Source organism: Ctenocephalides felis, unplaced genomic scaffold (assembly GCF_003426905.1).
Source record: "Ctenocephalides felis isolate EL2017-DRISC unplaced genomic scaffold, ASM342690v1 CF-g0.4_SCAFFOLD_00845, whole genome shotgun sequence".
In the NCBI taxonomy this organism is placed as follows: Eukaryota; Metazoa; Arthropoda; class Insecta; order Siphonaptera; family Pulicidae; genus Ctenocephalides; species Ctenocephalides felis.
The window spans coordinates 73,193,097-73,203,915 of record NW_020536999.1 but is presented as its reverse complement, the minus strand read 5'-3'; positions in this window follow the sequence as shown (position 1 = coordinate 73,203,915).

Genomic DNA, 10,819 nt, shown 5'->3' with positions numbered 1-10,819 from the left:
AAGGCTATTGCTAACAAAAGTACGGTCTATAATTGAGCTTGCATTGCCCTTGAGAAAAGTTGGCCTATCACTGATATTTCGTAAAACCAGATTAAGTGCAGATTAGGCCTCTAAAAGCGCTGTACCGCATTAGTCTTTCTACTACCCCAGCCTACCGCGCATGCGTTGAAACACCGGTTTTTGCTACATGGTGGTGTTGTTTTCCTCTCCTGGACGATCTAAGAAATCAACAAAATCTAGCACAGCAGGACTAAGTGGTGCGTAGCTGTATACATATATACCATCTAATGATGCTGCTACAAATACTGCGTTGCTATTGTTAACTCAACGGCGTTCTGGAAACAAAATTTGCCACCAAATAATAGCTTTGGCGGTACTGTTCATTTCCCATGGTTGTTTGTGAGGTTCTGATAAGAGGGCAATATCAATTTTTATTTCTCTTACTATCTGCACAAGTAAGTAGTGTGCAGCATCACGATGATTTATTCTTAGCTGCATTATCTTCATGTTTTTATGTAGATTATTTTCTCCAAGGCTTTTCTACATACAGAACATCTGTGAGCATGATGGGCTACGCTCTCAGTGTTTCTATTTCCAGCGCATAGTGCACATTTTGCTGTATTTATACAGTTGGCTATTTTGTCACCTTCTTGTTCACATTTAATGCATAAATTGGTCGGATTCACTTTGCTCTTGCACTGTGCTCCATAATGTCCGAATAGCCAGCATTTGAAGCATCGGATGGTTTGAATTTGCCAGTTTACCCACCCAATTCGTATTTTGCTACTTGTTCTGAGTAGATCTTATACAATTGCCGCTGGTAGAGCTACAGTAGCAATCTGTGTACCTCTGTATGCCTTACGAATTTTAATTGCTTGAGCTGGTGTGTCGCCGGCTCCGGCTGCTTTTTGTATTGCAGACTGGTTTCATCATCAACTGATCATCATCAACGGAAATGATTATCAACAAGTCTCCGTTTCTGGTTTTATTTATTTTGTCTACTGTCGTATTTACCTAGACATCAGGTACATCTTGTTTGATGCGACGTAAGATTTCGGAATAATTTTTCTCTTTGTTATATTTTGTGAGTTTCGGTTTCTTGAGGCCTCGCTTGTGCCCCGCCTTTCACTTTGCGATCACTTGCGAACCGATTTCGACAAGTTTGAATTCGTTGGAAAGGTCTCGGGCTCCGCAAGGTTTATACTTAGCTAAGAAAATTAGTGGTGCATGGCATCGTGCCTTAATGCAAATTGCTGGAACTTCACGCACCGTAATTAAAAACTCGAGTAATGACATTAGTGAGAATTATCAGAATTATGCTAAGTCAACGAGCAATTTTTGCCACAAAGAATAATGATGTACACGCACTGAATTTAACCATTCAATCAAAAATTGCTGACGATTTGGTGACATACCAATAGACTGAGAGCCAGTGAACCTTTTGAATAACGGTGTTTCTGTAAGGCTAAAAATTTTTTTACAGGTGATTCTTAACGTGCTAAGTACGGAAACGACGGTCTGGCAGGTTTTAGCCCTGCACATCATGGTCGTCCAGGCGTTTGAAAGTGTAAAAAACACCCGAAAATTAAACTTGTTACTGTAAGGTTCAAATTTTTATACGATGTAATTTACTCATTGAGAAGTTCGAAAATCAATCTGCCAGACCATTTCGACCTGCACAAGTACCTGCCAGACGAGCCGGAAAGTGAGCAAAAAATGCCCCAAAATAAACTTTGTCCTGTAAAGCTGAAATTTACATATGTGTTTATCTAAGCAATTCTAAAAAAGTATGTGCAATTGCCAGACCATTCTGGCTAGCATAAGCCCTTGCCAGACGAGGGCAAAAATGCTATGGCGGGAGGCGAGTAATAGGCGTTGCGTGAAAACTTATAGCATATATTCAAACTATATTATGAGAAATTACAAATTATGGTCAAAATAAATTTAATTAGTCACAATAAAATATATATTATCATGAATTAATCATCATTATCAGATATATCGCTAATTAATACTTCAATTCAGGCTTCTATTGAGTATCAATTGAATTTTCTGAAAATAGGTGAAAGTTGGGAAGAAACATTTATTTCTGAATGTTCAACGGAGGGTAAGAGATTTGAAGAAAAAATTTCACAGGTAAAAATTATGAATTTCTTTTTCAGAAAAAAAGAAGAAACCTATTAAAGCTAATAATAAAATTCACGAAATTCGTCCAACGTGATTTGGTTGGTCGCCTGTTAGCGCGATAAATCCAATATAATATTGATCTTCAAAAAACCTTATTATATTTGTTCTTATTTTAATTGTTTCAATAATTTTTATTTACAAATCAAAGGTACTGCTATGGGATGCCCATTATATCCTGGCTGGCATTATAGATCTAGTTTTACAAACCCTTAAAATTTCTGTTTTCTCCACATTAAATTTCCGAATACATTTTTATGTTAGATATGTAGATGGTACCTTTTTATAATAGATAAAGAACAATCAGATATGATACTTGATACCTTTTATAATTACAATAAGAACATTCAGTTCACACATGAAACACAAATCAACAACAAATTGAACTTTTTAGACGTGACTGTACATAACATTGACCACATTATTTGCACAAATTGGTACAGAAAACGTACATTGAAGGAAGATACCTTCATTACGCGTCATAGTGTCCCAAAAATTATAAAGTCAATACAATTATTTCTTTGATAGACCACGCAGTCATGTTGTCTCACTCTTCTTTTCATACCCAAAACACAACATTAGTAACTAAAACTTTATTAGAAAACGGATATTTCCTCACCCTCATCAATTCCATTACCAATAAAAGACTTTCCTATCATAAAAATAACAATTATCAATCCATCTCCAAGTTATTCCAAGACAACAATATTAAACCAACTTTTCACAGCATGCCTTACATTGAAGGCTTATTTGATTATTTTGCCAAATTACTCAAAGAAGAAAATATTTTTATTTCAGGAACAGCTCTATATTCTTTTAAAGAAATGTTTTCAAAAATTAAATCCACCAACCCTCCTAAATTCAATACTAACATAGTTTATTCAATCGCTTGCAAAAATTGTCAAAAACAATACATTGGCCAAACATCACAATACATTCATAAGAGAATGAGACAACATGAATTAAGCGCCACTCATCATAAAAGCCGAAGTTTCCAAAGCACTCTTGTCCAACATTCCATTGAAAATTCACATATTTTTACCTTTGAACCCAATATTTTATATAGAGAGGATTGTACTTTTAAAAGACTTTTTTCTGAAAGCAGTTTAATCTTTTTGAATTCGTCAAATTGTGTTAATAAAAGATCAGATCATAATATCATTCATGACTCGTATCTAAATTTTTTAAACCTAATTAAAACAATTAATCCTTTAATAATTTTTGAGTATACATGTATATGTGATGTAGTATATGCACATCCATATATGTGCTTATATGTATGTTTTATATATACACTATATACTTGCGTTTGCATATATGTTCGTGTATATAATTGTAGGTACATGAATATATAGATATATGCATATGTATGTATGTGTATGTAAGTGTGCATATACATGTACATGTATATATACATAATATTTCTCAACATTTGCTAAAGCAATATTTCCTTTTTTTCGTAAATTACCAATACAAGAGCCATAAAAAATCATTTTTGCCTAAAATTCCGTACATATCCTTTACATCTGGTCGACAGAACGCCATATCAGTGTGTTTAAGTCTTGTGTAGTCGTAACATCTACAAATATCCTCCAAAAAAATCGAGTGTTTTTAACAAAAAATATTAGTGATATGGATATATAAATTATTACAGGTAAATAATTTTTGCTTCTCAATTTTATATAAAACCTTTTTAGTTAATTTTTATTACTCTTTACACCGGTACATAATCCATTCCTTTATAATTTTTTCTAATTAATCTGTAATAACCATCATTAATTAATGTTAATCAATAGTTTTAAAAAACATTGTATTTAACAGAATAAACCTGATGATGGAACGTACCTAGTTCCGAAACGTCGTTATTAAACATCTTCAAAAAACAAATTGTTTTTTATTATTGGATTTACTGTTCGGAAAAGAAACAATCAATATAAAAGTATATATATATATATATACTTTTAACTTTGAGCAGTGCTCACAATGCAATGCTATCAATAACATCAAATATAGGAGGGCAATATGTGCTCCTCCTATTTCTCGTTTGTTAATATAATAGTATTTTATTATTTTACACCATAATTAATGTTTTCTGTTGTTTTTCCTGGTTTGGTATGTATAATTTCCTCCTTTTATATATTTATATTTATCATCAACTGTGTATTTATGTTATATGTGTTTTAGATTACTGAATGATGACACACATCGAGTGTCGAAACGTTTAATGGAATAAATAATTTTGTTATTTAATCTTTTTTTAATTCGACAGTTGGGCTGCAAAAATATTACAAATATATATATATACTAGCTGACCCGGCAAACGTTGTTTTGCTAAGTTAGGTATTTCTAAGCAACTTTTAAAGAATAAAAAAAGAATACTTTATTTTAGGAGTGGTAGGATGTATAGATTGAATGGTACAGACAATGAGGTAATAGAAACACAATAAACTTCAAAGTCTACATGTATAATAATAAATTATATAATTCATAATAACAATATTCGTTTGACCGTATTTTGTTAATACAATCAAACTGGAAGTTTTATACACTTTCTATAAAAATATGGTATAATTCAATCCAAGTCTTTTTTAATCTTTATCCGTGGTCAATGTTCAGTTGGTCATTTTTGCCAACACAGATGTAAGTTTTTAAAGTGTTGAATCTCACTGAAAATTAACATTACATTTTATAAAACAATTAAATAGTTAAAATTTATATTAAGGTCTCGTGAACTAAATCACAGTGCTCACAGCCCAAAAAACTAACAACAAAAGGAAATACTTTTGTTATGGATTTTCAAAGATTACCGTTTATCTCCTGATAGCAAAGTCATAAGAATCAAGGTTATAGCTGGTTATACACCCTTTCCCCTCTACTTTCAAATATTGTTGTTGAACAATGCTAAACTTTACTAATTTTTAAGATATTGGTGGTGAATTTTATTAACCCCAGATCTTCATATATTACTATCCATTATTTGATAAATTCATAGTTTTTTATTATTAGTTAATTCCAGTTTATTCTTCAAAATTAATGTAAAATAACCATTATTGAATTATATTTTACATTGCATTATCCAATGATTGTTGAAGTTCTTCATCTTTTTCAATTTGTAGAGTGATTCAATAAAACATGAACGATACCTGACTGTGTCTAAAATGCATGGATTTTGACATATCTTTTGAAAGGAATACCTTCAGAATTGTACTCATTTTTCTGCTATACTTGTTCTAGTACCTGAACTGTCCATACATTTAATTGAATGCGAGCATTATAATCAATTTTTAAAATATTTTATTCCAGAAAACTTGTAATTATGTGCATTGACATTTTTACAGATGTGTGTTCAAAAGTATTATTATCAACCAAATCTTCTTATTTGAGTAGTGGTCTGTTATATCTGGGAATAAGTTATTCGACAAAATGTCCCCTTTAATCGATTCCAAATTTAGGTTTTTAATTTAAGTAATCTAAATAAAATAATAATATAATCTAGAAAATATTTTATAAATACTAATGAATATAAAATTATGCAACTAAGACTGAGCCCAATCCGTACAGCCATGTTAACATTTTACCCCGAATTGTTATATAGCTATATAAAATGAACATTTCTCCTTTATGAATTTGATTGAACATATATAGATTTCCAACATGAGTACATATTGTGATAAATTTCAATGTGTTTATTTTGATTTTCCTTTTTTGCAACCGTGTATCCAACGTAGTGGCATCTTTGTTATCACCATGACTTGTAAAGAGTATGTTCGGGAAGTAATTGGAAAAAGACCCGATCAATAACTGCATTAGAATCTGAACAAAATAAAGAAAATTCTGTATGTGGGATATGTTAAAATATTTCAATTTTTTTATTGCAAATTGGAATGCTGGAAAAACTTTTTTCTGTGCACGACCTATTTGGATGATGAAATCATGTAATATAATGCAAGTTCGTACTGCTGATACTAAGCAATTTTCAAACAACTTTGTTTCCAAAGATCTGAGATTTTCGAAGATTACTATCTGTGTTATAATCCAATTTTCTTATTCATATCGCTGTCTATTATAACTTGCAATAAGTGATTAGACAGAAATGTCTACGGAGTCCCCTTCGATGAATTCCAAATTTAGGATCTCAATTTGAATAACCAATATGCAATAATAATATAATTCATAAAATGTTTTGGTAACACATTATTCACAATTGTAATGAAAAATTTGTTTTGTAAATAGATTGTACTGTAAATATTTGTAATGATTACTTCCATATCTAATTAAACTGCACTTATGTTGATGTCACATGTCATAATGTGATCTTCATAAGCAATTTTCAAGCAACTTTGTTTCCGAAGAACTTGTACTTGTATGTACACATAATTGAGATTTTTATGAATATGATTTCTAAAATTACTATCTGTGTTATAATCCAATTTTCTTATTCATATCGCTGTCTATGGTGTTCTCTTCGATGAATTCCAAATTTAGGATCTCAATTTGAATAACCTATATGCAATAATAATATAATTCAGAAAATGTTATGGTAACACATTATTCACATTAAACCAATAAGTACTTGCACAGCACAGCGCTTGAAACAAATTTATTTATTTATTTTTTCATAAGCAAGCCTTAATCAATCAATAATAATAGTATTATTTCAAGCTGTTGATAAAAAAATACAAATAGGCAGTGCAAACACTTGAGAATTAAATGAAAACTTCATATAAAATCAAAATAAGCATTCTTATTAACAAAATTAATAATTATTATTAAATTATTAACAAAAATATATAAGTAATTAAATTTTAAAATTAAAAGAATAACACATAATCTGTTCCAACTTGACAACCATCTATTTGACACATGAGTAGGCGATACTCGATACATCTGTCATTTGAATAATATTGTATGGAAAGCCATTTTGAATCAAGTGCTGTTTACCAAAAATTTTCAAATTAAAAATGTAAAGTTTCTACGCAGATTTGAAATATTATCTCACCTTTTGGACAATCTCTGGATTGGCACGAATTTTTCAAGACTAAGACTGGCCAAATGCATTCAGCCGTTTTCGAGTTTTATTCGGACATTTGAAAGACAGCTCCATTTTTATATATAAGACTAGCTGACCCGGCAAACGTTGTTTTGCTAAGTTAGGTATTTCTAAGCAACTTCCTAAGAATAAAAAAAAGAATACTTTATTTTAGGAGTGTAAGAATGTATAGTTTGAATGGTATAAACAATGAGGTATTTTATAAACACAATAAACTCCAAAGTCTACTTGGATAATAATAAATTATATAATTCAAAATAACAATATTCGTTTGACCATATTTTGTTAATACAATCAAACTGGAAGTTTTATACACTTTCTATAAAAATATGGTATAATTCAATCCAAGTCTTTTTTAGTCTTTAGCCGTGGTCAATGTTCAGTTGGTCATTTGTGCCCCACACAGATGTAAGTTTTTAAAGTGTTGAATCTCACTCAAAATTAACATTACATTTTATAAAACAATTAAATAGTTAAAATTTATATTAAGGTCTCGTGAACTAAATCACAGTGTTCACAACCCAAAAAACTAACAACAAAAGGAAATCATAAACTTTCGTTATGTATTATTATTATTTAAGTAGTGGTCTGTTATATCTGGGAATAAGTTATTCGACAAAATGTCCCCTTTGATCGATTCCAAATTTATATTCCAAAATAATTATATACTTGAAAATGTTTTATAAATACTAATGAATATAAAATTATGCAACTAAGATTGGCCCAATTCGTACAGCCGTTTTAACGTTTTACCCCGATTGTTATATAGCTATATAAAATGGACATTTCTTCTTTATGAATTTGCTTGAACATATGTAGATTTTCGACATGAGTGCATATTGTGATAAATTTCAATATGTTTATTTTGATTTTCCTTTTCTACAACTGTGTATCCAAATTAGTGGTATCTTTGTTATCACCATGACCACTATATAGTATGCTCGGGAAGTAATTGGGAAAAGACCCGATCGATAACAGTATTAGTATCTAAACACCTTAAGAAAAATTCTGTGAAAAATCTATTATCATGTGGGACATGTTGAGCTATTTTAATTTTTTCATTGCAAATTGGAATGCTGGAAAAACTTCTTTCTATGCATTAGAAAGCCTATTCGGATGATGAAATCATGTATTATAATATAATGCAAGTTCGTACTGCTGATACTTTACATTCTTCAAAATATAAATGTCATGGACCATATAACTACAAAACTCCTTATAGTATTGTAATGAAAAATTTGTATTGTAAATAGATTGTACTGTATATATTCGAAATGATTACTTCCATATCTATTTAAACTGTACTTATGTGGATGAAAATAACATAATGTGAGCTTTATAAGCAATTTTCATACAACTTCGTTTCCGAAGACCTTTATGAATATGATTTCTAAAATTACTATCTGTGTTATAATCCAATTTTCTTATTCATATCGCTGTCTATTATAACTTGCAATAAGTGATTAGACAGAAACGTCTATGGTGTCCCCTTCGATGAATTCCAAATTTAGGATCTCAATTTGAATAACCTAAATGCAATAATAATATAATTCATAAAATGTTTTGGTAACACATTATTCACATTAAACCAATAACTACTTGCACAGCACAGCGTTTGAAACAAAATTATTTATTTATTCTTTCATAAGCAAGCCTTAATCAATAAGAATAGTATTATTTCAAGCTCTTGATGAAAGAATACAAAAAGGCAGTGAGCATACACTTGAGAATTAAATAAAAACCTCATATAAAATCAAAATAAGCATTCTTATTACCATTTAAAAATATATAAATAATTAAATTTTAAAATTAAAAGAATAACACATAATCTGTTTTAACTTTGTTTTGACATATGAGTAGTGTTCATCTGTCATTTGAATAACATTGTGTGGGAAGCCATTTTGAATCAAGTGCTGTTTACCAAAAATTTTCAAATTAAAAATGTAAAGTTTCTACGCGGATTTGAAATATTATCTCACCTTTTGGACAATCTCTGGATTGGCAAGAATTTTTCAAGACTAAGACTGGCCAAATGCATTCAGCCGTTTTCGAGTTTTATTCGGACATTTGAAAGACAGCTCCATTTTTATATATAAGATATATATATATATATATATATATATATATATATATATATATATATATATATAATGTGTTAGCAATATAAAAAAAGTGTCAGATCTCATAATGCTCGTCTGAGGCAGTAAAATCCAAATATTTTTTGATAACCATTAATTAATTAATATATATTTTTTCTTTTCAAATTAATTAATTTGCAATCCTATTATAAATTTTATTATTACTTTCAAATTTTTAGTGCTCTCATTCTTATTTATATATTTTCTGGAGAACATGCAACAATTCTTATTCCCACTATAATTTTATTTATGAATTTCAATTTTTTATTACTCTCATTTTATTTCAATAAACATGTTTAACTAAATTATTTATAATTGATTTTAGTTTTTTTCATTATTACTATATAAAATGGTTTCAGTATAATGCATTTCATAAATATTTCTAGTTTTGCATCATGTTCTTGCTGGTGTGGTCTGTGTAATTTCTATATCAATTCTAAGATTATCTCTCTTTGAATTAATAAATTGTTGAAAGAAACTTAAAGGCAGATTTTTTTTATTTTATTTATTATTTTAATTTATTTTTTTTTATTTTGTTTTTCAATATTTCGTTTTTTTATTTTTTTATTTACTTTTTTCCTTTGTATGGTCTGCATTGAATACATCTGGATCTTTTGACACTATCAAATCATAGATCATGATCACTTCACATCTTGGTGGCATTCATATAATTTTATTTTTGTTTGATGAAAATGGATTTAATATAAGTTTATTGTTATATTTAATAACTTTATTTATTACATTAGCAAATGTGAGGACTTATAAAGCAAAGCTATCTCATGCCTAATATTTTAATGCATTTTTATTGAGGGTTAGTGATATAATATTCTTCGCTAAATAACTTGAGCAGCATCCCAATATAGTGTTTAAATTCAGGATATATTTGCTACTCATCTTGGAAATCAAAAACGTTGCTTTTACCTTCTAATTCATGAACGATTGCATGTGCATAAAACTTTTTTCTGTTTATTGTAAACACAATGTGATACTTTCTGATCTTTTATGACAATTTTGATGATAATGTTTTCATCATAATCATAACACGGTTGAATGTAATGTTTTAAAAACACTCATACACATACATTATTCAAAGATTTTGTTGACTGGAGCTTTATTGATGATTGATTAGATAGCAAAACTAGCGGGGTGTATTGCATCGTGCCCTAAGGCAAATTGCTGAAACTTCCCGTACCGTAACGAAATGATCGAGGAATATTAAATGTTTTAAAATAGATTATTATAAATATTGTAACATTGTCGAATATTTATAAGAATTATATAAACTAAATTGAAAAGTTGAAATTATTTGTTTAAAGTATATTAAAACAGAATTAAAATAAAAACTGGAATTATTTTCAATATATAAACAAATTTTTTTGGAAAAAAAATTAATAAAGTAATTTTTGAAGCAGAATTTTTTTTTCCAAAATCAATTATTTTGTTAAAA